This window comes from Eschrichtius robustus, chromosome 10 (assembly GCF_028021215.1).
Source record: "Eschrichtius robustus isolate mEscRob2 chromosome 10, mEscRob2.pri, whole genome shotgun sequence".
Classification (NCBI taxonomy): domain Eukaryota; kingdom Metazoa; phylum Chordata; class Mammalia; order Artiodactyla; family Eschrichtiidae; genus Eschrichtius; species Eschrichtius robustus.
In genome coordinates, this window is record NC_090833.1 from 69889569 (window position 1) to 69917280 (window position 27712).

The 27712-nt window shown below is 38.8% G+C and overlaps 1 pseudogene; it reads right to left on the reverse strand.

Annotated features, from left to right (window-relative positions):
* Window positions 1-22565: 22565 nt before the first annotated feature.
* On the reverse strand, window positions 22566-22869 carry LOC137770374 (histone H4-like; annotated as a pseudogene).
* Between the last annotated feature and the right edge of the window lie 4843 nt (window positions 22870-27712).

Consider the following 27712-nt stretch of genomic DNA (forward strand, 5'->3'; position numbering starts at 1 on the left):
TCTGCACCCCTGTGGCTGCGCTCTCCTCCGTGGCTCCAAAGCATCCCCCCTCTGCCACCCCCAGTCTCCGCCCGCGAAGGGCCTTCCTAGTGTGTGGAAACCTTTCCTCCTTCACAGCCCCCTCCCACTAGTGCAGGTCCCATCCCTATTCTTTTGTCTCTATTTTTTCTTTTGCGCTCCCCAGGTACGTGGAGATTTTCTTGCCTTTTGGGAGGTCTGAGGTCTTCTGCCAGCGTTAAGTAAGTGTTCTGTAGGAGTTGTTCCACATATAGATGTATTTCTGATGTATTTGTGGGGAGGAAGGTGATCTCCACGTCTTACTCCTCTGCCATCTTCAAGGTCAAAAATTAGGTTTTATTTTAAGGGCAATGAGTTCAACTTTGAAGATATTTTATTGAGGTGACTGTGGACATTTCTCAGGTCCAGTGGTAGTTAAATGTCTAGATGAGAAGGTGAGAAGATAAGTAGGGGCCAGAGATAATAACTTGTGAGTCATCACAGTAATAATGGTAACATAATAATAGCAATAATATTAATTGTGATTAACACTTAACTAAAGCTTTTTATGTACCAGACAGTATTCTAAACACTTTGGGTATATTAACCCACACATTCTTACAATAATGCTATGGTGTAGATACTACTGTTATCCTCATTTTAAAGATGAGAAAACTGAGGCACAGGAGATTGTCCAAGGTTACTCTCAGCCGAGAAGTGGTAGAATCAGGCTATGAACCCATGCAGTCTGGTTTTACAGCATGTTACTGGATTATTTGCATTTTCATACAACTGAAGTTAAAATTGTGGAAGAATGTTGAGATTCCTTAACAGAGAAGGTGTCTATAGAGTGAAAACAGAAGAGGTAAGGATAAAATGTGAGGGTATACCCACTCCAATGTGTAGGAGGGTTAGCAGAAAAAGAAGATCCAAGGCAGACAGCAATAGTTTGGTCAGAATGACAGAAGGAAGACCAAGATGAGAGGAATGTGGTCAACAGTGTGATTGCCACAGAGATGTCAAGTAACAGTGGCAGAAGAGTGTTCATTGGATGTAAAATGCAGGATAATTGAAAGCCCCAGCTAGAGACCTTGCAGTGGAGTTTTGGGGAGAGGGTTCAGAAGTCAGATTACAGTGATTAGAGAAGTAAGCCAGAAAAGGAACCTGTAGAGCTGAAAGTGAAGAATCATGGCTGAGAAGACTATGAGAGAGACGTGGGCAAAGACTAGAGGGATGTTCCATGACAAGAAAGGCTGTATGTAGAATGAATGGGTGAAGATGTTTGTAGACTATGGGAAATGAGTCAGCAGAAAGGGAGAGATTGAAGACAGTGAGGGAAAACTTGATAGAAGGGATTTCTTTGAAAGGCATGTCTTACACAAGTGGTATTAAGAGTGCAACTGGGGAGCCAGACGATGGCAACTGGAAGTTGACAGAGTTAGGCTTGATGTTCTTGGTCTTCTCTGAGAAGTAGGGAAGCAAAGCTATCCAATAAATGTGATGCAGAGGAGAATGGGGTGAGAGGCAACCAAAGCCCTATAAGGAACATTCTGAAGGGTATTTTTAGCTCCTGAGCTCCCGGCCAGGTGGACTGGGGGCTTTGTCAGGCCAGCTTTAGTGTTCAATTTTTCCTTCTGCTCAATTTGGCTTCCTCCCTGGACCTTTGGCAGGTGTTTATCCCTTATAAATATCTTGCCACCTGAACTTCTCAGAGTCAGCTCCTGGAGATCTTAATCATAGAAGCACATGTACTTGGAAACACTCTAAAGATTTGGTTTTCAATGGACATTATACTTGATAGCATTTTTTTTTCTAGTTTTACTTTACAGTTGACCCTTGAACAACACAGGTTTGGACTGCATGGATCTACTTATATGAGGATTTTTTCCAACAAATTTGTACTAGAGTACTACACAGTCCATGGTTGGTTGAACTGAAGGGTGTGAAACTGTGGATACAGAGGGTTGACTGTAAAGTTATACATGGATTTTTCAACTGAGCAGAGGGTTGGTGCTCCTAACCTCTGCATTGTTCAAGAGTCAACTGTACGCTAGTTTTGGATAGTATAAGGATCACCACAGTAAGCCAGTTAACCTACATCTTCACACATAGTTACAAATTGTTTTTCTTGTGATGAGGACTTTTAAGGTCTACTTTCTTAACAACTTTCAAATATGCAATACAGTATTATTACCTCTAGTCACCATGCTGTCAACATAAACTTAAATAAAATAAATAAATAAACTTAAATAAATTTTCCCTATGAAACTATGTGAATAGCATTGGATAACTAGTATCTTGGTTGTTAGTCTGCTCAGGCTGCTACAACACAAAAACGTGGACTAGGAGGCTTAAACAACACACCTTGACCTCTCACAGTTCTGGAGGCTAGAAGTCCAAAACCAGGGCACCAGCACAGCTGGGTTCCGCCGAGAATCCTCTGCCTGGTTTACAGATGGCCATGTTTTTGCTGTGTCTTCACAGGTCAGAAGATACAGAGGAAGCAAGCTTTCTAGTGCCTCTTCTTGTAAGGACACGAATCCCGCTGATGAGGGCTCCATCCCCATGACCTAATCACCCCCAAAGGCCACACATCCTAATACCATCATACTGAAGGCCAGGACCTCAACACATGGACCTTGGAGGGACACAAACAGTCAGTCTATAATAACCACCCATTGTAAGTAGATTGTAAGTAGATAGAACAACCCTATATATTTTTGTATTACCCGCTTTTCTTGTCTCTTTATTTTTTTGTCAGTCATTTTTTTTTAAACATCTTTATTGGAATGTAATTGCTTTACATTGTTGTGTTAGTTTCTGCTGTATAACAAAGTGAATCGGCTGTATGTATACATATATCCTCATATCCCCTCCCTCTTATGTCTCCCAATAAGCTTTTAAAAGTAACAATGCTAATAGCAGCACTTATCTTGTATCTGTTCTTAGCAAACAGAATAACTAGTTAACAGAAATGGCGTGTTTCTTGTTTGTTTTTTTATGTGCTTTCTCTTTTTAAATTCTGACAAAATCAAGGAAGGAACAATGGCAGATTACACATGAAAGTAAATTAAAAGGAATTCTTTTACTTAATGAAATATTCTACCAACAGTCTACCTTACCTATCAGATGCACATGTGGGCATGTGCACATACACATGCAGAGACACACAGACACACCACACACACACTAAATTGACCCCTAGGTTTGAAATATCTCATCCATCATCTGCCCTTAATCATTTAATAAACATTTATTAAATGCCATGTATCAGAAACTATTCTAAGAAAGTTTCTGTTTCCAAAGGACTCACAATTTAGTTGGTGCTTGAATAATGTTATCAGAATGCTTTTAAAATTGTGGTTTGAGAAGACCAATACGTAATCTCAAACTTGAGGCTGCTTTAGGTATCCGCATTTTCTGAAAAACTTTCCCTTTCAAGTTTCTGTATTCTCCATTTTCCTAAAACACATTTTATGCTAAAAATTATCTCAAATATCCTTGCAAAATATACTTCATTTGGAATTTTCCCCTAACTTTCATACTAGAAAATAAACATATAGGGATTATATATCTTTCTAATTTTCATTAATGTCATAAAGTAAATCAGTAATGGATGATGTTTCTTTAAAAAAAATTTTCTAGTCTGGGGACTTCCCTGGTGGTCCACTGGTTAAGAGTCTGGCTTCCAATGCAGGGAATGCAGGTTCAACCCCTGATTGGGGAAATAAGATCCCACATGCCGAGGGGCAACTAAACCCACACGCCACAACTATAGAGCCCATGTGCTCTGGAGCCCACGTGCCACAACTAGAGAGTCCACGCACCACAACTACTGAGCCCGTGCGTTCTGGAGCCCGCGCGCTCTGGAGCCCATGCGCACCACAACTAGAGAGAAGCCTGCACACTGCAATGAAAGATCCCGCATGCCGCAACTAAGACCCAATGCAGCCAAAACTAATAAATAAATAAATATTTTAAAAAATAAATAAAATAAATAATAAAATTAAAAATTAAAAATTTCCTAGTTACCTATTTTGTGTTGTTTTGTCTTAATGAGATCAGGTGAGACAGCAAATTTCAAAGTACTTTTGAAACAGTGAAGTAAAAATATCATTATTGCTGTTTCTATTATTATTAATTAATAATGAAATAAGATATTAAGCCTTGTTTTCCCCTTCAAGATTCTGCAGAAATTGTAATTTAAATACTGCATAAGTATACTTTTTTGTAAAAGTTTTTTAGACTTTATTTTTTTATTTTTTATTTTTTTAGACTTTAAATAAAAAGAATTTATAGTATTAAATTCATATCTATTTGTTGTATGATACTGACAGAGTGATTTGACATCTAGTATGACCATAGAGATATATCATTTATCAAAGGAGGTTAAGGGTAATATATTTCAATTAGAACTAATTCTCTTTCAAGATCCAGAAGATCAGGCCTCAATTAATAAAAACAGCTATTCTTTTTGAGTGCATGTTATGTATTAAGCATTTGAGTGTTCCAAAGACAGGTAAGACTTCCTCTTGTCTTTCTGAAGAGTTTATAATATATTCAAGAATAATAAGAGCAAAAAGCAAGCAGTAAGAGACAAATCCCATAAATAAGAGATTGTCTTGTACAATACTTCAAATGCCAGGGTGGGGTGACACCTTAATTCTGGTGATGGATTCAAGAGTATATACACATGCCAAAGCTTATTAAATTGTATACTTTAAATATACACAGTTTGTTGTATGTCAAATCTACCTCAATAAAGCTTTTTTTTTTTTTAATTTATTTTTGGCTGTGTTGGGTCTTCGTTGCTGTGCACGGGCTTTCTCTAGTTGTGAAGAGCGGGGCTACTCTTTGTTGCAGTGCATGGGCTTCTCATTGCAGTGGCTTCTCTTGTTGTAGAGCACAGGCTCTAGGCGCGCCGGCTTCAGTGGTTGCAGCATGCGGGCTCAGTAGCTGTGGCTCGCAGGCTCTAGAGCACAGGCTCAGTAGTTGTGGCGCACAGGCTTACTTGCTCCGCGGCACGTGGGATCTTCCTTGACCAGGGCTCGAACCAGTGTCCCCTGCACTGGCAGGCGGATTCTTAACCACTGCGCCACCAGGGAAGTCCCCAATAAAGCTATTTTTAAAAATACCAAGGTAAGAAGTTTTTTGTTTTTTTTTTAATTTAGGGAAGGCTCTTTTTAATTAATTAATTTATTTATTTTTATATTTATTTTTGGCTGTGTTGGGTCTTCGCTTCTGTGCGAGGGCTTCCTCCAGCTGCGGCAAGCGGGGGCCACTCTTAATCGCGGTGCGCGGGCCTCTTCACTATCGCGGCCTCTCTTGTTGCGGAGCACAGGCTCCAGACGCGCAGGCTCAGTAATTGTGGCTCACGGGCCTAGCTGCTCCGCGGCATGTGGGATCCTCCCAGACCAGGGCTCGAACCCGTGTCCCCTGCATTGGCAGGCAGATTCTCAACTACTGCACCACCAGGGAAGCCCAAGAAGATTTTAAATATTATGCATAATAAAAACTACAGTTTTTAAAGCAGAGAAATGATAAAATTGGCATTCTGCTTTATGAAGAATAAACTGGTGACAGTTAGTTGACTGAATTAAGAAAGAAAAGTGATAAAGCCCCAAAAGTACCTCGGTATAAGTATTCTGCTAGATTAGGTAAGTATTTTGATTGTGAAATGTTTAATAGACCTAAAGTTACTGGCTTAAAGTACTGTTAAAGAAAAAGAAAAACTTTGCTTGAAGTTTTATTAAGACTAAGAATGATTCCCAAGAGGTCCAAGGGCCTGGTATAATTGCATAGTTTACCTCCCAGTCTTATAGAAGACTATGATAATGATGATAGAGCATGATAGTGAAAAATATAAGCACCTCCTAACTTCCACATTTTTATCTGTGAGGTTATGATTAATATTGGATTGACTTACATTGGCTAAAGTCAATAAAGCCCAATTCTGTATCTTTTTCTATACAGAATCAAGTCTAAGTCATCTCTTTATCTAATTAGAGAATTAAGAGTGGTTGTACAGTCCAGTCACTTCCTCGTAATTGTGGTCTGTGTTATGTCAGGAGAAGATTAAGCGTGTATGTGTTTATGCTACGTATACACAATTTATTTATTCTATAAATATGTGAGCAAAAGGAAGAAAATGAGTAAGTATGTTGGCAAAAATTGTGAAAACAGAAGTCTAACCAGGAGAAACGAATACAAAGTTGTTCTTGAAGGAAAGAAATCTCTTTGTATGTTTGCTTTTCCCAGGTTTTAATCTCTCATTATCTAGAATATAATTGAAAAATAATATTTAAAAATAGAATATATTTCCCAATAAGATGAAATACTTTCACCCAAATTCTCACTTGGTTATAAAGAATTTCCCTATATTTAAATTTTTATAAAGGTTCTCATATTACATAAATAATTTCTCAATCATGTTATTTGAATTACAAAGTTATGTTCTTTGAAGAACCATTGGCTTGAAGTGACCTCAAAAAATGCCAGTTTTGGATGCCTAAATAAGTCAAGTAATGGAATAAGCTTAAAAAAAAAAAGAAAGAAAGAAATTAGACCAAGAAACATAACCAGATTTACCATAGTCATTATTCCTGGTTTGGGAGAGAATGGCTTCAACCTGAAATCATTTTCTGTCATTTAAAACAGACTTTTTGGTGAGATCCCCTTAAAAAGAAATACAGGTTTCCAATTAAATTTGCTGGAGCAAAGACATGAATTTCTCTCTGCTGCTTCCAGAAAACAGTAATGAAAATGGCAGTCAGTGGTTAAATGGTATAAGACCACACAAGGACAAAGACAGGAGAGGCGATGACAACAGATTGTAAATATCAATAACATTTTGAAAACTGGAAAATTGGTGAATAGTATTTGACTTAACAGAACTGAGAAAGCTGACACTTAAGTGGGAAAGCCAAATAGCAAAAAAGAAGTAAACCATTCCAAAGATAGAAAACTCCAACATTATTTAGGAGGCAGTGGTACATTGGAAGAAACAAACAAAAACAAACAAAAGTAACTCTGAGAAAGCAGAGACAATTCAGGGAGAATGATAAAACAAAAACAATTATGGAAAAAGAAACCTTTCAGAGAGATAAAGTATTGCATTCATAAAGTACTAACAGGGTATTATAAAAATATTTAGAGAATAAATAGACTCTTAAAAAGTGAAAATAAAAAAGCAGAAATTTCAACGTCTGTATGTTGCCAGAAAGGTTGAACAAATAAAGAGGTTGAACAAAGGGATGGAAAATAGGAGAGAAAAAAATATTTAATTAAAGGGAAATTCACATAACATACACTTACTATTTTAAAGTGTACGATTCAGTGGTTTTAGTGCACTCATGATGTTGTACAATCCTCTCCCTCTAGTTTCCAAACTTTTTCATCACCCAGAAGAACACACTGTAAAGTATGTTTTAAATGAATGAAACTAGCTAGAGGGTCCGACATCTGACTAACAGAAAAAGAAAACAGAGAAAATTGTGGGAAAGAATTATCAAAGAAATAATTCAAGACAAATTTCCAGAGCTGATGGATTTGCATTTCCTGATTGAAAGGACACACTGTGCCTTTTTCATGCTATGCCCAACAAAGTGTGAGAAAAGACTAACACTAAGATACATCCAAATAAAATATTAGAATATCAGGGATGAAGAGAAAAATCCTAAAACTTTCAAAGACAAAACACAAGTTACATGAAAATAATTGGGTATCACAATAACTTCAGATTTTGCAATAGCACCCTGGAAGATAATGGAGCAACGCATTTAAAACTGTAGGTAAAATTATTTCCACCTAGAATTCTATACCTAGCTAAATTATTAATCAACATGGGGGAAAATGTGACATTTCAAAATGCAAGATTTAAAAACCTTTATCTCCTTTCCTTTCTTAGAAAGCTAGTGAGAATGTAAACTGAGAAAGAAGATGTGGGGGGCAGGAGAAAAGGAGATCTACCAGAGGAAAGAAGTCAAGAGTGTTTTGATGATGGTGAGGATGATGATGATGATGATGATGATGATGACAGGAGGTCCCAAGATGGCACAAAAAGACAAAGAGATTCAGGAGGGATTTTTCCCCACAGGAAATGAAACATATATTGCAACAGATTAACTAAAGTGTTTAGACATATTGAACAAAGATTTACAGTTTTCCTTGAAAGTTTGAGGATGAATTAGTAACAGGTACATAGAAGACAAAGCAAATGAAAACAAATGAGGCAATGATTAATGCCAGGAAAGAAAAACAAAAATACCGTACAATAATGAAAATGTTATTATAGCAAACAAGGTGGCTCATTTGTGAATCGTAATATAAGCATAATAAAGTAAACACTGAATATTGATTTAACCCCAAATTGTGATACTACATTATAAAGATGGAGAGAGAGAGGGACAGAGAGAGAGAGAAGGTGGCAGAGGGAGACATATATAAGAGAGATTAAACACTTATCTTTCAAAGTAGGAAGTCAGGAGATATTATCTAAAACTTTTTTTGAAAAATCAAGAAATTCTAGAATAACCCACTTAGAAATAGGAAGGTGAATACTAAGAGAAAAAAAAAACAAAAAAAAACCCCTAACAGACTTGAAAGCAGTGGCCACTAGAAACTTGGAATCAGGGATGAAGAGTATAGATCAGAAAACTGCTGGTTTTTGTTCTTGTTGTTAAAAATCCTGTAATACTCTCCGATTGTTTAAATTAGTTACCCGTACTATTAAGCATTCTATTAAGTAGTTATTTGGTGAATATCATGAATATTACATATAGTATGAATAAAAATAACTGCCTTAATCTTCCTTACATAGATATTTATGACTTAGAATAAAATGTCCAATTATAGCTCACATACAGATTCAATACTTAGTCTTAAGCAACTTAGATGGAAATGAAAATGGTGTGCTAGAAAATTATGATGATTTCAAATGTGGCTCTCTTGGTGACAAAAATAGTGATGATGGAGAGGCCTGTGAAGAATTTGAATCAAATTGTTTAATGAATATATATGAGTAGGAAAACATCCTAAAATAATATTAGATAACATGTTATTATAAATATGTATACATGTATGTGTAAATAAATTATTAAATGATTTTTACTATGTCTTCAAAGTTTCTAAAATATTATATATTCTAGTAGGGCAAAAAAACGCAACACCTCACTATTTTTGTATCTTCTCATTAGGAAAATAAGGGATTGATTTAATTTGGAGGTCCCTTTATATTTAGGAAAATTTGGTAGTTGCTTCCTGCATTGTTCTCTGAAGCTACTAGTAATTACATGTGAATCAGCTTAAGAATCTACCACTAACTAGTTTTTCTTTCTTTGTCCATCCTATATAGTCACTGAAAACATGCTTGTGTGAAATACGTGTGTTGTGTTATGTCTCATACTGTCATCTTAATTAACTAAAAATTAAATCTTCCATACAACTCAAAATATTCTGGTAAGTAATCTTAGTCTATACACTTTAGGAAAAGCTAAAAATCATTCACTCATTCATTTGAGATTGAAATTATCTGATATAATTTTCATTGACAGGCTCTTAAAGTTAAAGGAAAGTCTACAGATTTATTAACCCAGAAGGAAGGGACAAAATGTATGCTATATAATTTTATAATTGAGAATTTAAACTGTAAAAGAAAAAATATCCAATAGATGTCTCATCTCTTGTGTTTTAACCCTATCCAAAATTAATCCCACGCTTTTGGCCACATCCCTGACAATGGAGTCTTTCATTATAATTCTGTGATGTTAGCCTGGGGTCTAGGAACATCCCTGAGAAGACAAAAAGGAGGAATCACCAAGGAAACCACTATAGAAATTCCAATTATCTTTTAGGTGCTTTACAACTGATAGCTGAATACCTTTTGCACATGGTCACTCTTGTGATAGGGATGCTTCAGGGTTCATCTGTGGCAAGATTGTGTGTGGAAAACCTTGGACTTCCAAAGAATAAAGAAATCAAAAACCCCTCCAAAACAAAAACAAAACATCAAACCAAAATAAAAACCAGACTACGCGTCTTCCTAATAGAGAAGGAATACTTCCTTCACTGTATTTATCAAAGAGATCATTCTGATGCAGATAACAGCAGTGGAGCCAAATTATTCATTTTTTTTCAGTTGTTTATAGATGTCACTAGAAAAGGTTTCAGTGCGTTTAGACAGGGAAGAGGGTGTGCACCTTTTTCACCTGCTACTCTTCCTGGGAGAGCCAAGTCTCTCTAATAATTTCTAAGGGAAATATGATTTAATTGCATAGCTTCCTGTAAATAAATGCATTTTCTTATTTAATATGGTAGTGAAGAAATCCATTTTTTAAAAATAAATTTATTTATTTATTTTTGGCTGTGTTGGGTCTTTGTTGCTGCGTGCGGGCTTTCTATAGTTGTGGCGAATGGGGGCGACTCTTCATTGCGGTGCGTGGGCTTCTCACCGTGGTGGCTTCTCTTGTTGCGGAGCACGGGCTCTAGGCACGTGGGCTTCAGTAGTTGTGGCACGCAGGCTCAGTAGTTTGGCTCACAGGCTCTAGAGCACAGGCTCAATAGCTGTGGCGCACGGGCTTAGTTGCGCAGCAGCATGTGGGATCTTCCTGGCCCAGGGCTCGAACCCGTGTCCCCTGTGTTGGCGGGCAGATTCTTAACCACTGCGCCACCAGGGAAGTCCCAAGAAATCCATTTTTATCTGCATCTCCTTTTAGTATTTTTTAGAATGAGGTATTAAATGGTAATAAAGTTCTCTTTGTTTTCCTTTCTTTGAGAGTTCGTTACTGACTACTTACAACATTTCATCATAAAGGGGAAAATAACCCAAGAATTATCTGATCTTTAATGACTTCATTTTAACAAATAGATACAAAAAGAGAAGCAAGATGAAGGACATCCTCTTAACCTATTCAGATGGAAATGTCAATCAAGAGGAAACATTCTATAAATGTGTATTGATATAAGCAAAGTTGCATTATCTGCCAGCATTGTTATGCTGTGCAAGAAAATACTTCCAGTGCTAAGAAGCTATAGCTAACTATTGTTTTCATATTTCTATTTTTTATGTTTTGATATAAAGCAACATCTATGTTAAAAAAATAGACAGGGGGAGGAAAAGGAGAGAAATTAGGGTAGGCTATAAAGGTTGTAAAACTCCTAACTGGTGTGCTTACAGGGCATGATGGACACTGAATAGATCCATTAGTCATAATTGTTGCTGTCAGGAGCCAGTTAAATGGCTGTCTCTGAGGAGGTCACCTTCCACATATGAGCTGCCCTACACTGAGTATTAGACTTGTCAGGAGGCTGAATCCTGACTCTTCTGGACAAACCTTAAAAACCTTTTTTTTTTTTTTTTTTTTTTTTACTTAATAGAAATGAAATAGCAAAGCTTAAAAGTAATTTAGTGTTTCTAAACTGAACTAAAACACATAGCATACATAGTGGTGATAACACTAGAAAAGCTTTATTGTCTGCTGTCCTGTTCCCAACCTGTGCTGGGTAGTCTCCGTTTGCCTCTTTAGAGCCACTCAGCCTCTCCACCAGGCTCTGGGCTGACCTCTGCATCAAAAGGAATTCTTTGCCCTCTGACTTCCATTTGGACTCAGCCCATAGGAAGTCCTAGTGGGGATGGAAGGATGGAGGAGAGGGAATTTTTATTTCCCTGCTTTCGGATATTTAATTCCTTGGTGTCTTCTTTCTTGGGCCTTGTGCTCCACCAAGGACCACAGCAGGGCCAGGTGAGGGTGAGGCAAGTGAGGTCTTGGGCGCAAAATTTAAGGGGACACTCACTCTCAGGGCTGTGCAAGGGCAGGGTCAGCTCCTGAGAGTAAGGGCCTCCTTAAATCTGACGACTCATTCCTTACATTTATCCTTCCTTTAATCAAGAGGATTCTGTTCCTTATAATCAAAGCAGTACAGACCAAAATAGTAAGGGAACAGAAGTCTGAGAAGTAGCTGGAGAATACCTGGTCGTTCTAAATGAATTCTGGATTATAGGACCTAGAAACATTACATCCCAGGCAGGACAGGCTCCGTAACTTGTAAGATCTAGTGAAAAAAAAAAAGTGAAAAAAAAGAAAATGTAGGGCCCTTGTTGAAAAACTCTTGAGAACTTCCAGAAAGCAATAGTAGAGCACTAAACCAAACATGGGGACTTTCTGAGTGTGAGGCCCTGTGTGACTACACGGGTCACACACCCAGGAAGCCAGCTCTTCTTCTGGGATATTTGCAAGTGAAATTGCTGATCTTTGAGGAATTGTGGAGAATTGGAGAAGCATGAGGAAATTAAGTTAAAAGTCATTTTAAAATCTTGAAATCCCTGTGACAGCAGCATGGGTTTCTCATGCATCTTTCTGGCCCAGGGTGTTTACTAAACCCATGGAGAGAACTTAGCAGTAACAATAATAACTAATACTCACCGAGCTCTTATTATGGGCCCATGGCCTGCTACATGGTAAGTATTCCTCTTTGTTGAAGGAATGGATGGACAGGTGAAATTCAGAAACTGGCTAAGGGTTTTCTATGAATGATCTCATTTAATCCTTAAGCAACCTCATGAAGTAAATATTATTATTATCCCCATTTTATAGATAAGGAAAATGACACCTGGGGAGTTAAAGCAATCTGCCCAAGGTCACGTGGTTAATTAACCTCCGGGATTGCCACCCATACTCCTCTGATTTCAAAGTCTATACCCTTAACCACTCTGCCCATAGTAGGCACTTGGGATTGGTTTTTGGATTATCTTTTGCTATTAACTGGGTCATAAGTCTAACAACTTTACTAACCTGACACCAGCAAATAATAATTATTATTCAAAACCTTAGAAATTCCAACTAGTAAATACTAACTGTACAAGAGGCTCTGATCATATACAGGACATTCTCTCCTTAGGCAGATATATTCTCAGACATTTTTTTTTTTCAAAGCAGTTCCCTTTGTTTTATTTTTTTTTAAATTAGTTATCTATTTTCTACATATTAGTGTATATATGTCAATCTCAATCTGACATTTTTTATTTATTTATTTATTTTTGGCTGCATTGGGTCTTTGTTGCTGCGTGCAGGCTTTTTTCTAGTTGCAGCAAGCGGGGGCTACTCTTCCTTGCAGTGCACGTGCTTCTCATTGCGGTGGCTTCTCTTGTTGCGGAGCACGGGCTCTAGGTGTGGGGCTTCAGTAGTTGTGGCGCACGAGCTTACTTGCTCCGCGGCATGTGGGATCTTCCCAGACCAGGGCTCGAACCCATGTCCCCTGCATTGGCAGGTAGATTCTTAACCACTGCGCCACCACGGAAGTCCCTCAGACATTTTTAAATTACCTTTCTGCTCTTCTGTCATAGGGCAAGGGGAAATTATTATATCCTGGATATAATATATGATATATTGTATCACAGATACCTACAATCTTATAAATGTGTCATGCTAATTAGAACTCGATAGTCATGAAATCGCATGTAGATAAAATTATGTGTATACGAAAAAGCTACACATCTGAACCCTTAGTGACAGATTTCAAGGAGTAGAAGTCTTAAAGAAGAAAAATCCCTTAAGAATGGAATGTATACGTCAATACTGGTGAAAGCAGATCTACATTTCTCCCATCATTTTATGCAAGGTCCTGTATCTAGTACCAGTCTTGTGAAATCCCCAGGCTGTAGGAGTGTCTCCAAATCTGGGAGCAGCCCAGGACAAGCTTTCTCTCAGCTGGATGCAGCAATCTCTAAGTACCTCAGTGTGCACAGCAGGAGAGCAAACCTCTGAACCTGAGTGTATGGTGACTGCTCGGTTCACCACCTATTGGCCATTCTTGCAAAGGAGGCACCATTCTCTCACAAAAGTAGATTAGTGCAGCAACATGTAATAAAAATAAAAAGTAGGAGAGATTAAAAGAAAGAAAGCAGAGAGGAGAGAGAAAATATAGTATCAAACAGATGCTGGAGAGAACAGCTGTGTTCCCTACAAGGGTAAAAGGGGGCAAGAACTGCCTGCCTTGCTCCCCAGTACAGTAAATCTTCCAGGTGTGATGTGCCTCAATTGTCCTCCATTCCCCTCAAAACTCACCTCACATACACAGACATCCGCACCATAGTTGTCACTACGAGTGTTGCACCCAGCTTCTACTGGCTCCTGTGCACTGGTAGTGCACATTTCTTCCTAACTCCATATTCACTGAGATCACTTGCATCGTTTGAAATCAGCCACAGAGTATTTACACCGAAGAAATCAACAAGCACTACAATTTTTTCCTTAGTGTTTTAGTCTGTTTGGGCTGCTATAACAAAATATCATAGACTAGGTGGCTTTTAAACAACAGAATTTTAATTTTTCACAGTTCTGAAAGCTGAAAGTCAGAGATCAGCATCATCAGGCTAGGGTAAGGGCCACCTCCAGGTTGCAGACTTATCGTCCTATCCTCAGATGGCAGAAGGGGGCTAGGGAGTTCTCTGGAGTTAAGTAAGTGCCTAGGCAAGGGGTTATGTCTAAATCTGGGGTGAGGTGGGATGGGGACAGGACCATAGCTAAGGAAGCAGCAACAGAACCAATTGCTACTTTTTTTATACAGCAGGTTTTTATTAGTTATCCATTTTATACATATTAGTGTATATATGTCAATCCCAATCTCCCAACCAATTGCTACTTTTGCATACATTCTCCATAAATACAAAAGCCAGGAGCAAGGGCAAATGACTTCTTCCTTGTAATGCCCTCTTTTTCTGGTTAAAGAAAATTCTTTAGAAATCTTATAGTTCTGTAAGTCTCATAGGACAGAACCGAATCACATGGCCACACCTTGCTATAATGGAGTCTGGGAAAGTATCTGGCAAAGGTGAACAAAATAGCCATAATGGGCTTGTGTTAGGGTAAGTAAAATACAATGTGTGGGTCAAATCTAGACCTTCACCTGTTTTTGTAGATCCTGCAAGCTAAGAATAATTTTTACATTAAAAAAATATCAGTACAGGGACTTCCCTGGTGGCGCAGTGGTTAAGAATCCGCCTGCCAATGCAGGGGACATGGGTTCGAGCCCTGGTCCGGGAAGATCCCACATGCTGCAGAGCAAGTAAGTCTGTGCGCCACAACTACTGAAGCCCGTGCACCTAGAGCCTGTGCTCCACAACAAGAGAAGTCACCGCAATGAGAAGCACGTGCACCACAACGAAGAGCAGACTCTGCTCATCGCAACTAGAGAAAGCCTGAGCACGGCAACGAAGGCCCAACACAGCCAAAAATAAATAAATAAAATAAATAAATTTTAAAAAAAGAAACTACTACTCTACAATGTGTTTAAAAAAAAAAACAAACCAGTACAGATCCATCATGTCAAAATAAGAAAAGTAAGCTTTATATGTCATGCTTTTTTCCCTAGCTTTACTGAGATATATTGACACAAATATATTGACACCTAATACATACACAAATATATCTCAAATATATTGAGATGTAATTGTGTAAGTTTAAGGTTTGCAATACATTTATATATTGCAAAATGATTACACCACAGATAGCTAAAACCTCTATCACATTAAATAATTACTATTTCTTTTTTGTGGTGAGACTATTTAAGATCTACTGTCTTAGCAACTTCCAATTATATAATATTATTAACTATAATTACCATGCTGTACTTTAGGTCCCTAGAACTAATTCATCTTATAACTGGAAATTTGCACCCTCTGACCAATATCTCCCATTTCCCCCACACCCCCAGTCCCCGGTAACCACCATTTTACTCTCTGTTTCTATGAGTTTGGCTCTTTTAGATTCCACATATAAGTGAGATCATACAGTATTTGTCTTTCTCTGTCTGATTTCTTTCACTTAGCATAATTCCCTCAAGATTCATCCATGTTCTCAGGATTTCCTTCTTTCTCATGGCTAAATAATATTCCATTGTGTTTACATATACCACAACTTCTTTATCCATTCATCCTTTAACAGAAACTTAGGTTGTTTCCGTATCTTGGCTATGGTAAATAACGCTTCAATGAACTTGGGAATGCAGATAACTCTTCAAGATCCTGTTTTCATTTCCTGTGTGTATATACCCAGAAGTGGGATTGCGGGATCATGTGGTAGTTCTATTTTTAATTTTTTGAGCAACATCCATACTATTTTCCATAGTGGCTGTACTAATTTGCGTTCCCACTGACAGTGCACAAATGTTCTCCTTTTTTCCACACCCTCACCAACACTTGTTATCTCTTGTCTTTTTCATAATAGCCATTTGTTTTGCTATTGAGTTATATGAGTTTTTTACATAGTTTGAATATTAACCCCTTATCAGATACGTGATTTGCAAATACATTCTCCCGTTCCATAGGTTGCCTTTTCATTTTGTTGAGTGTTTCTTTTGCTCTGCAGAAGCTTTTCAGTTTGATGTAATCCCACTTGTTAAGTTTTGCTTTTGTTGCTGTGTTTCTGGTGTCATATCCAAAAAATCATTGCCAAGACCACTGTTGAAGAGATTTTCCCATTTTCTTCTTGGAGTTTTACAGTTTCTGTTCTTATGTTTAAGTCTTTAATCCATTTTGAGTTAATTCTTTTAAGTGGTATAAGATAGGGGTCCAATTTTATTCTTATGCGTGTAGTTACCCAGGTTCCCCAGCTTCATTTATTGAAGAGAATATCTTTACCCATTAAGTTTTCTTGATTCCCTTGTCAAATATCAGTTGACCATATATTCAAGGGTTTATTTCTAGGCACTTGATTTTGTTGCATTGGTCTATGTGTCCTTTTTTTTTTTTTTTTTTGCCAGTACCATACTGTTTTGATTACTATCGCTTTGCCATGTAGTTTGAAATCAGAAACTGATGCCTCTAGCTTTGTTCTTCTTTCTCAGGATTGCTTTGGTTATTTGGGATCTTTTGTGGTTTCATACAAATATTAGGATTTTTTTTCTATTTCTGTGAAAAAAGCAGTTGAAATTTTGATAGGGATTTCATTGAATAAAGATGACTTTGAGCAGTATGGGCATTTTAACAATATCAATTCTTCTAATCCATGAGCATGGCATATTTTTCCATTTGTTTGTGTCTTTTTCATATTCTTTCATCAGAGTTTTGTAGTTTTCAGTACAGATATTTCACCTTTTTGGTTAAATTTATTCCTAAATACTTTATTGTTTTTGATATTATTGTGAATGGGATTATTTTCTTTATTTCTTTTTTGGATGTTTTGTTGTTAGTGTATAGATGCCCAACTGATTCTGTATGTTGATTTTGTATTGTGCAACTTTACTGAACTCACTGATTAGTTCTAACAATTTTTTTGGTGGTGTCATTAGGATTTTCTACATATCAGATCATATCATCTGCAGAAAAAGATAATTTTGCTTCTCCTTTTTTGAGTTGAATGCCTTTTATTTCTTTTTCTTGCCTGATTGCTCTGGCTAGGACTTCCAGTACTATGTTGAATAAGAGTGAGTGAGAATCCCTGTCTTGTTCCTGATTATAGAGGAAAAGCTTTTAACTTTTTGCCATTGAATATAATGTTAGCTGTGGGTTTGTCATACATGGCCTTTATTATGTTGAGGTATGCTTCTTGTATACCCGATTTGTTGAGCATTTTTTATTATGAAATGTTGTTGTATTTTGTCACTTTTTTCTGCATCTATTGAGATGATCATATGATTTTTATCTTTCATTCTATTAATGTGGTGTATCACATTTATTGATTTATATATGTTCAACTATCCTTGCATCTCAAGGATAAATCCTGATTGATCATGGTGTAAAATCTTTTTATGTGCTGTTGAATTTGGTTTGCTAACATTTTGTTGAGAATTTTTGCATCTATATTCATTATGGATATTGGTCTGTAGTTTTCTTGTAGTGTCCTTACTTATCTGGTTTTGGTATCAGGGTAATGTTGACCTCATAAAATGTGTTTGTTAGTGTTCCCCCTTTTTTTTTTTTTAGTGTTCCTTCCTTTTTAATCTTTTGGAAGAGTTTGAGAAAAACTGGCATTAATTTTTCTTTAAATGTTTGGGAGAATTTACTAGTAAAACCACCTGGTCCTGGGCTTTTTTGTTTCTTGTGAGTTTTTTGATTACTGATTCAATCTCTTTACTCTTTGGTCTATTCAGGTTTTCTATTTCTTCATGATTCAGTCTTGGTAGGTAGTGGGTTTCTAGGAATTTTTCCATTTCTTAAAATTATCCAGTTTGTTGGTGTATAATTGTTCATAGCAGTCTCTTATGATCTTTTGTAATTCTGTGGAATAAGTTGCAATATCTCCTCTTTCATTTCTGATTTTATTTATTTAACCCTTTTCTTAATTTTTCTTCATCTAGCTAAAGGTTTTTCAATTTTGTTTATCTTTAAAAAAAACAGTTCTTGGTTTTACTAACTTTTTCTATTGTTTTTCTGGTCTCTCTTTCATTTATTTCCTTCTGCTAACTTTGGGTTTAGTTTGTTCTTCTTTTTCTAGTTCCTTAAAGTGTAAAGTTAAGTTCTTTGATATCCTTCTTTTTTCTTAATGTAGACATTTATTGCTATAAACAGCCCCCTTAGAAATGCTTTTGTAACATCCCGTTAGTTTTAGTATGTTTATTTCTAGGGATCAGGGCAGGCAGTGGTGGTGACCAGAGTCAGTGCTGACTACAGAGGGCCAGCTGCAGGTATCTATGTAGTGGTGAGGACCAGTTGCAGATACATACGTAGTGATGGGGGCCAGGGCAGGCAGCAAGGGCTGGGGCCAACTGTGGACTCACTGACAGCTGTGGGATGCCAGCTGTTGTTGTGTACTACCATGGCTGCTGGGTCTTGCCATGGGTGCATGGCAGTGAAGGCCAGTGATGGGGTCTGGACCAGGGTCATGCAGATGCCCAGCTGGAGGGGCTTAGCTGCAGGTGAGAGCAGTGGTACAGGCCAGTGACGGAAGACAGGGTCTAATCTGGTCCCACAAGCACCTGTATGGGCTCTGGTCATTGATGTGCTCTCCTGTGGCTGCACAGTCTCCTCCTGGGTATACGTATTGCAGTGGAGCCCAGTGACAGGCATCAGGCCAGTGGCATGCAAGTGCACAGCTGGAAGGGCTAACCCTGAATGTACGTACAGTGGTGGGGTTCAACTCAGAGGTCTAGACTGGTGTGTTGCATTCACAGAGTTGCAGAGGCCTGGGCTGAGTTAGTGCAATCCCCCGGCTCTGGTAGGGTGAGAGGTGGGGAAGGGAACAGGGAGGGACTCAGGCGGCTGTTGTCAGTGAAGATGAATATCTGTGGGGTGAAAGCTGATGACATCTTCAGGACTCCTCAGTGGCTGTTTGGGCCATTGGTTTCTTCTGTGGCCAAATCTGTCAGGTTTATCTGCAAAGCTGGTCACTTTGAACTGTAATTGCTCTAGCTGTATGGCTGCTACTGGTAGCCCTTGCTTTTCTTCCTTGTTTCGAGCCATCTCTATATGTCTCATCTTTGCAGGTCTGGGTTGGGTGAATCTAAAGTGGGATGTTTGTGCAGTGTCCCAAAAGGCTGGGGAAGCTAGTTACTCACCTTACTCTTCCTTTCCTGCTGAAGGAAACTCTTTCTAGTTGGGAAGTTTCCCCTTGGCATTGAGCCATGCTGGCTTGTGGGATGGGACGAAGCAGGCAGAGTTAAGCTGTCTTCCCTCTTTTCTTGCAGTTGTTTCCAGGTTTTTGTTCCACTGTGTTGCTGAAGTTGTTTTTTGTTTTTTTTTTCTTTTTTGGTCACGCTGTGCAGCTTGTGGGATCTTAGTTCCCCCACCAGGGATTGAACCCAGGCCCTCAGCAATGAAAGCACAGAGTCCTAACCACTGGACTGCCAGGGAGTTCCCTGTTGCTGAAGTTTCTTAGGTGGACCCCAGAGCTCTCCCAGAACTGTTTTTGTTTGTGGTAACTGTCTAACTGTTGATCTTTGTGGGAGGAGGGAGGCTGAGGTCTCCTATCACACCAGTTTTTTTGACGTCACTCATCTTTTATGTCATGCTTTTAAAGGCACAATGGATATGGATTATTTTGCTTTCAAAATAGTTGACAAAGTATGTGTTTATTGTACAGTGACACTATAACTGTGTGAAAAGATTACACTTTGTATTGACATTCCCAGATTCATCACAATGTTCCCAACTCACAGGAAATCAATGATCAGAAAAATATGCATATTTAAAATGCAACATATCACAGCAGAATTTCTCCACAAAAATAAAAATGAAAAAATTGCAACCATAGTAAATTTCTGAGTGGCTCATTTGTTATTCGAGCAAGGAAAGCCGTTTACTGATGGTGAGTTAATTAAGTCATGTTTGCTTGCAGCAGCTAAAGACATATTTCTGGAGAAAATAAACTTGTTTAAGACCAGCAGCCTTTCACTGAGAACAGTTCCTTGAAGAGTTGAGGACACTGGGAGCAACATCAATAGTTAATTAAAAAACAAAGTATTAAACGATTTCCACAGGTTTTCCTTGTCTCTTGATGAATTGACAGATGTTACTAATACTGTTCAGTACATTGCTTATTCAAGGAGTCAATGCTGAGTTTGACCGAAGAATCAGCCTCTACAAATTGTCTGCATGGAACAACTATAGATGAGAATATTTTCAAAGAAGTTGAGAAAGCTTTAATTCAGTACAACCTGAAGTGGAATCTGCTAAGATGAGTTCCAACTGATGGTGATAAAAATATGTGTGGAGCAGAGAAGGCTTACCTGGACAAATTTATAAAGCTTGTGAAATGATAGGTATTTAAAGCCTGTGGTTAATCATTGTGTTATTCATCAGTGGGTCATTTGCAGAAAGTTTTTCAATTTCTTGTGCTTTTGAACCAGTAGCCTCCATGTTAAACTTCATTTACTCTGGTGGACTTAGCAATCATCAGTTCTGTGAACTTTTGTCAAAAATAGAAGCTGAATATTTTGCCTTGCCCTACCATACAGCAGTTTGATGGCTTAGCAGTGGTAGTTTTAACGCAATTTTTGAACTCAGGCCTGAGACTGAATTTTTTTGAAATGAGAACTTCCCTCGATCACTATTATTGAACACTGGTTTTGAAAATTCACTTTTGCTGCAGACTTGGTCATATTTCTCAATATAAAATTACAAGGCAGACAGTGCCCATATGCAAATGTAATGCTGTGGGAAAGTCATTTTAAGAACAACTGATGCTGTTTGAATCACAAGTAATGTCAAGCTGTTTAATATACTTCCTGTGCTGTCAAAGTTTTAAAAAGAAGCAAGATCTTCATTCCCACAAAAATTTGCAGGAGATATATTCTCTACACTCAAACTACAGTTCCAAAAGCAGTTTTTGGATCTTAATGCATGTGGAAAGGAAATTTCCATATTTCAAAATCCATGTAACTTTGCAGCTATCTTCCACCTAACCTTCAATTGGAAGTGATTAATCTGCAATATAATGACATGGTAATTGGCAAATATCAAGAGAAGAACCTAATAGAATTCTGTAAATTACTTCCAAGTGATAAATATGCTCAATTAAAATCATACTCTCATAGATTGATATCAGTATTTGGCCATATCTATCTGTGTAAAAGGTGTTTTCAAAGATGAAATGCATAAAATCACATTATAGATCAGCATTAACAGATGAATATTTGGAACTGATTTTGATGACAGGGAATACAAACTTTGAATCCCAATTAAATGAACTATTATCTTCCAACAAAGAATTCCATTCTTCTCATTAGTAGACCTGAATTACAAATGATTGTGCTCAATTATCATTACACTTTGGATTTCATCAATAAAAGTTTTGTGGAAATTTGTTTTCTTTCTTTTAAGTTTCTATATAATATCCTCAATTTTGCCTCTTGGTTCACAAACCTAAAATATTTACTTTCTGGCTCATTACAGAAAAAATTCGCCGACCTCTGGTTTTGATCAGTCCTATTCTATCCCCTGAGACTGGAGACACTGCTGGGTCAAATAAAAATCGGTATTGTTTTAACATAGGAATTCCATCAAAATAATGTATCTTGATATTAGCAAGGATCTGATGGTGTCATATGAGTAAGAAAAGTGATTGGTTACAGTTAATACGGATACATGGCTACATCATCCCTATTGCTCCAGCTGACACTGAGCAAACCACCAGACATGAGGTGGCTGAGGCTATTCTAGACCAGCCAAGCTGCCAGCTGACTGCAGACACATAAGTAGACTCAGGAGGAACCAGCAAAAGCCAGCCTATATCAGAAGAATTGCCTAAGCAACCCACAGGATCCTGAAAAATGAATAAATGTTTCTTTTTTTGTTTGTTTGTTTGTTTAGGTAGCCAGTCTTTTTATCAGCACCATTTGCTTGTGCTCATCTATTGTACCTCTTTTTAGAAGACCTATTTCTTTTGCTTTGTTAAAAAAAAAAAACCCCGATTTCCCAGCACCTTAGTGTGACAAAATGTTCCAGGATTAAGTTATGTAATTGCATTGCAAAATAATAATGCATCTACCTTTCAGCAGCCTTATGCAAACTGCTATTTGATTTTACCTACTCAGAATTTAACAATTCTGCAATGCACAACAACCCTTTATGTGACTTCATGGGATGCCCTGAAAAGGGCTCTTTTTTTCAATGTTGAGGTATGGCAGATCCTGTACTCTCAGCCACCAAAGCCCTAGAGTACATCCCTGGGGTTTGAGCTTGTAGACCACCAAGGCTGTGACTGCTTTGGGCTTGGCATACTCTGTGTAGGTGACTGTATCCTGGATCATGTTCATCAGAAAGACTTGGAGTACCCTGCCGGTCTCCCCTTGGAAGAGGCTAGAGATGGGCTTAATGCCCCCATGCTGGGCCAGACACTGGATGGCAGGCTTCCTGATCCCCAGGTTTTTGCACAGCATTTTTCCATGGTGCTTGGCCCCTCCCTTCCCTGGGCCTTTTCCACCTTTACCATGACTAGACATGGTTGCTTTTGCAATATAAACATTTGTGATTTTAAGCCGTTAAGTTCTGGGGCGGTTTGTTACACAGCAAAAGCTAACTGTTGTAGGTAATCAAGGTAAGATTGATTGAGAGATATCTTCTTTTTGCCCCTTCACTGTGCCCCAGGAGATGGACCTATATGAACAGCATCATGGGGTTCCCTTGAGTCAGAAGATCAGAAAGAGAGAGGGCAACGAGGGAGGTCAAAGTATTAACTCCTGGGCTCTCCTCTCCCTGTTGAGTCACTGTGGACTGGCTGTGTTCCTTGACCAAAGCTCCCAATTCCTGTCAGTTAGTCCCTATGTACACAGCCTTCTCCATGTTTGGTAACTACTCCTTATTCTTGCCCCTTTAGGCTCAGAGGTGATTTTTGGGGCCTCAATGTTCCTGAGTTTCCCTTGTGATCTCTTTATTCCATGCCCACACCTTTGTTTATAGTCCCTTATTAAATGCTTCTCCATTTTCCTAATTTGATTGTGCCATCTGTTTCCTGCTGGGACCCTGACTGAGAGAGTAGGCCTTATCCAGGAGATAATATCTCAGCAAAGGCTTGAATGATTCAATGGAATGAGTCATGAGAATATGTGGGGGGAAGTGCCAAGATCCTGCAGCAGCAAGTAGGCAGGGTGATTGGAGTGGAGTGGGCTGGGGTGAGTGTAGAAGGCAAGGTCAAAGATTAACAGGCAGTGTGTATGTGTGTGTGTGTGTGTGTGTGTGTGTGTGTTGGGGATGGAGGTGCATGGTACACGGAGACAGACCGTGTATAGTTTGTTGACCTTTGTAAGGGCTTTGGCTTCTCCTCTAAAAGAAATGGGGAGCCATTGGAGCCATCTACTCGCATCTAATTAAGTCTAATAAGACTACTTTCTGTTATGTGTCGACAGTGGAGCCCTGTGACTCAGTTCTGAATTTCTCCTCCCAGTTTCGTTCCTGCTGATGAATGTGTCGGCGTGTTGAGCTAGCCCAGCATGCTTGGGCCTGAGTTCAAGGCTTTGTGCCTCTCCTGATGCTGTGGGGGACATGACCTTCTCTTACAGTACAGGATTCACACTACAGTGTCTTTTTTTGTTAGCATATTCTTTTCAGTTCAGTTAATGATTTGGGAGTGGACACATTTTTCTTACTCTCTTTCTTTTTTTGTTGTTGTTAAAGTCAATAGGCCCTTCTATACTGACTTCAAAAAGTGTACTTATCTAAAGGGTCTGGTACAATAGAGAACTAACTGCTTAACTACTTCAGGGGTAATAATACAAGGAGTTTAACAGAGAAATGCTGTCTGCTTGCTTACCTCTGCAAGATGGTGGTTTGTCCTGAATATTTAAAAGGCAAAGAGTTCATTTGCATGTACTGCATGTAGGATCTAAGCCTATCCAGAAAATAATATACAGATTTGAAGTCTGTTTTGATCCTTCAATTGAAATTTCCATCTGAGCCGGGGCTTCTGATATTAAGTCTAGACCCCCCTCTGCAGGTTACATGAATGAAGTTGATTCTTCTCCCATGGCCCCATCCGGATCCAGTCTCTCCCTGCTGTTTCTCAAAAATTCTCCCCAGGCTGACTCTCAGGGAATATAGACTCCACATATATCAGATATGGGTGTGCCTGACTCAGTCAAGCTGATTTTTCCTAGGTTTTACCCCAATCAAAATGTCACTCCACACAGTAGCTGTATTCCCTCAGGCCCCATTCTTTGCTTTCAGCTCAGAAGGAAACCAAGCTACTTAGCTAATCTGATTAAGCAGGCAGGAGACTTCTCTTCCTGGCTAACAACACAGCTGGCCTATCAGAACCAGTTCTAATCTTTGTTGTCTAACCTTGACCCTGATTTCTTTTTAAATTTGTTATTATTATTTTCAAACATTTCTAGCCCTGCTCATGAAATGGGCTGTTCCAATGGGTATGCAGTAGAAAGAGAACTGGACTTTGTCCCTCTGCAATCTTAATTTCCCTCGCCAGCAATTGACAGTTAAACTAAATCAGTAAAACATCAAAAAATTTTGAGAATCAACACAGGACTTTAAGGTCGTTAAAGTAAACAAAACTCCCAACAACTTAACCTACTAATTATTAGGAGAGAACTTTTTTTTTTACATTTAAAAATTTTTTTAGCATTTAGTTCTCTTTTTATTTACTTTTTCTTTTTTTTAAATTAATTTTTATTGGAGTATGGTTGCTTTACAATGTTGTGTTAGTCTCCACTGCACAACAAAATGAATCAATCAGCCATACACATACAGATATCCCCTCCCTTTTGGACTTCCATTTAGGTCACCACAGTGCATTAGGTAGAGTTCCCTGTGCTATACAGTATATTCCCAAAGAGAGAACATTTTTAACAGAAAAAATCAAAGCATAACCTCAAAAAGAACAGTCCTTTACACTGAATAAATTTATTTTTATGAAAACTTAATACATTGTCTTTATTTTTCATTTCAGCACTTAGTTAAAACTTTGTCATAGACTGGCAGCTTCTGACATCCTTTCTGGTTCTAAGAGTCTATACCTCTAGTCTTGTACAAATAACTCTCCAGGATGAGCTGGCTCCTTGAGGCTCTGGATTGTGTATTTCATCTTGATATCTCTCATGTCTAGCACAGTGCCAGGTATAGCAATAGATTAAATAAATTAAAAGGTGGAACAATCCTTGCTGAACTACAGTCATGTATGGAAGGAGTATATCCCAGAAGTAGGGTGAGTATATCCCAGAAGAGGGTGAGTCCTTGTGCTTCCAGCCTAGCCCTAGATCTGCAGCAAGCTGTTGTCAGTTCTAGGTTGTTGGTTTAACAGCCTAAATCCCTCAGTCCTGCCCAAAATCAGAATCTAGGGGAAGTGTCAGAAGTGAAAAATCACAGACTCACCATCTTTCTTTAAATGGGCGTTTCCCCAAACACTCCTAAAACCAGACTTTCTATAACAGATGCAGTACATTTATTTATTGAGAGCCAGAGTGCCTCTTGATCAAGATGCTTTACTCCTTGTGCCTAATTTTCATTATTTATAAAATGTGTGTAATAACTGTGCCTGCTTCATAAAGTTGGATTAAATGAGTTGACATACATTGAAAGGTGCTGTTCACATAATTAAATGTTCAATTGTAACTTTGACTAATGTATCTCAAAAAATAAGGAAATAGAAAAAGAATTTTTAAAAAGAATTAAAATAGTCATAAAAGAAGTGCTGATGTAGTTGGAATTATTAAGGCTGAATAGGGGGGGCTTCCCTGGTGGTGCAGTGGTTAAGAATCTGCCTGCCAATGCAGGGGACACGGTTTCGATCCCTGGTCTGGGAAGATCCCGTGCGCCACAACTACGGAGCCTGTGCTCTAGAGCCCACGAGACACAACTACTAAAGCCCGCGCTCTAGGGGCTGCGTGTCGCAACTACTGAGCCCACGTGCTGCAAGTACTGACACCCACACGCCTAGAGCCCGTGCTCCGCAACGAGAAGCCACTGCAATGAGAAGCCCACGCACCGCAAGGAAGAGTAGCCCCCGCTCGCTCTAACTAGAGAAAGTCCATGTGCAGCCAAGACCTAACGCAGCCAAAAAAAAAAAGACTGAAGGGGAATATCATCAAAGTCCATAAAATCAAGAAGGCAATTATAAACCTTATAACACTCCTTTCTCTCAAAGGGTAACAGAGATTGAATATATAAGTGGGTTCAAAATTAATTTAGATAAATTCTTACAGAATAAATGCATAATAGATTATTGAAAGAACTGAAGATGGTCTGTGGTATATAATTACTCTTCTGAAGTGGAGTGTAGGAAACCAAGTCTTTCTTACAAATGAGAAGCAGAACTTGTCAGCACGTTATAAACACTTTGGAAACGTAGAAAAAGACCAATGCCAAGGCCCCACAGCAGAGCTATTAAAACAGAATCTCTAGAAATGGGGCTCAGCTACTGGTATTTTAAAAAAACCTCCCCAAATGCTTGTAAAGGTGCACTAGGGTTTAGAAACTGCTGGGTAAGTCAGGTTCTCTAGAGCAACTTAACTATTTCATCTTGTATATAATTTTCACTTTTGCCATCCACAATCAGAATTCCATTTTGTCATAACCTCATTTTTTTTTTCCTGCTGCCTCTTTTAGCTTCTGTTCCATGGTGCCAGGTGTCTTAGAGCCTTCTTATGAAAATGCGTGTTCATGCATGGGTGGACACTCAATAAGTATTAGACAAAAATAATAACAACAATAAAAGTAACAATTATGGGCGCCAGTTCTCCCCAGATTAAATCAACAGAAATGCCTGGGCCAGGACGACCTGCAGGACTATCCAACAGGTGGATAATGTCACTGTAGCATCAAGAACTGCAATGTTCTGTGCTGGCCAAGTGAAGTAAAGATACCAAGCAGCAGCTACAAGGAGAAGAACGAAACCGCAAGTCTGCGGTCTGTATTAAAATTTCTGAATCCTAATGTTATAGGTATTACTTTTTTCCCGGGAAACAAAATCTCCAAATACCAAGAAGCTGCTTTGCACCGCCAAAAGCTGCATAGGGGCAGGCTGCCAACAGGACCATCCGGACACGCTGCAGTGGCATCTCCAGGCGGGTTCCTTTAAACTGCCTTCCCTTGGGCCAACTCCCCACTGCGGCGCAGCCCCACAGCCAGCACTTGCGCGCGCCGCCCTACCTGTCCCCAGGCGGCTGCGGAGCCGCGCTTCTCCGCCCACGCTGCCTTTCCAGCCGCAGTGCGCGGCCTTGGCCTTGAACGCGCGTGCGCGCGAGCGGGGGCGGGCGGGCCGAAGGTGGAGGAGGCGGGGCAGGCCCTTGCCGTCTGCAGTCTATTGGCTGTCTCCCCGTAGTCCCCGCCCCCAGGCGT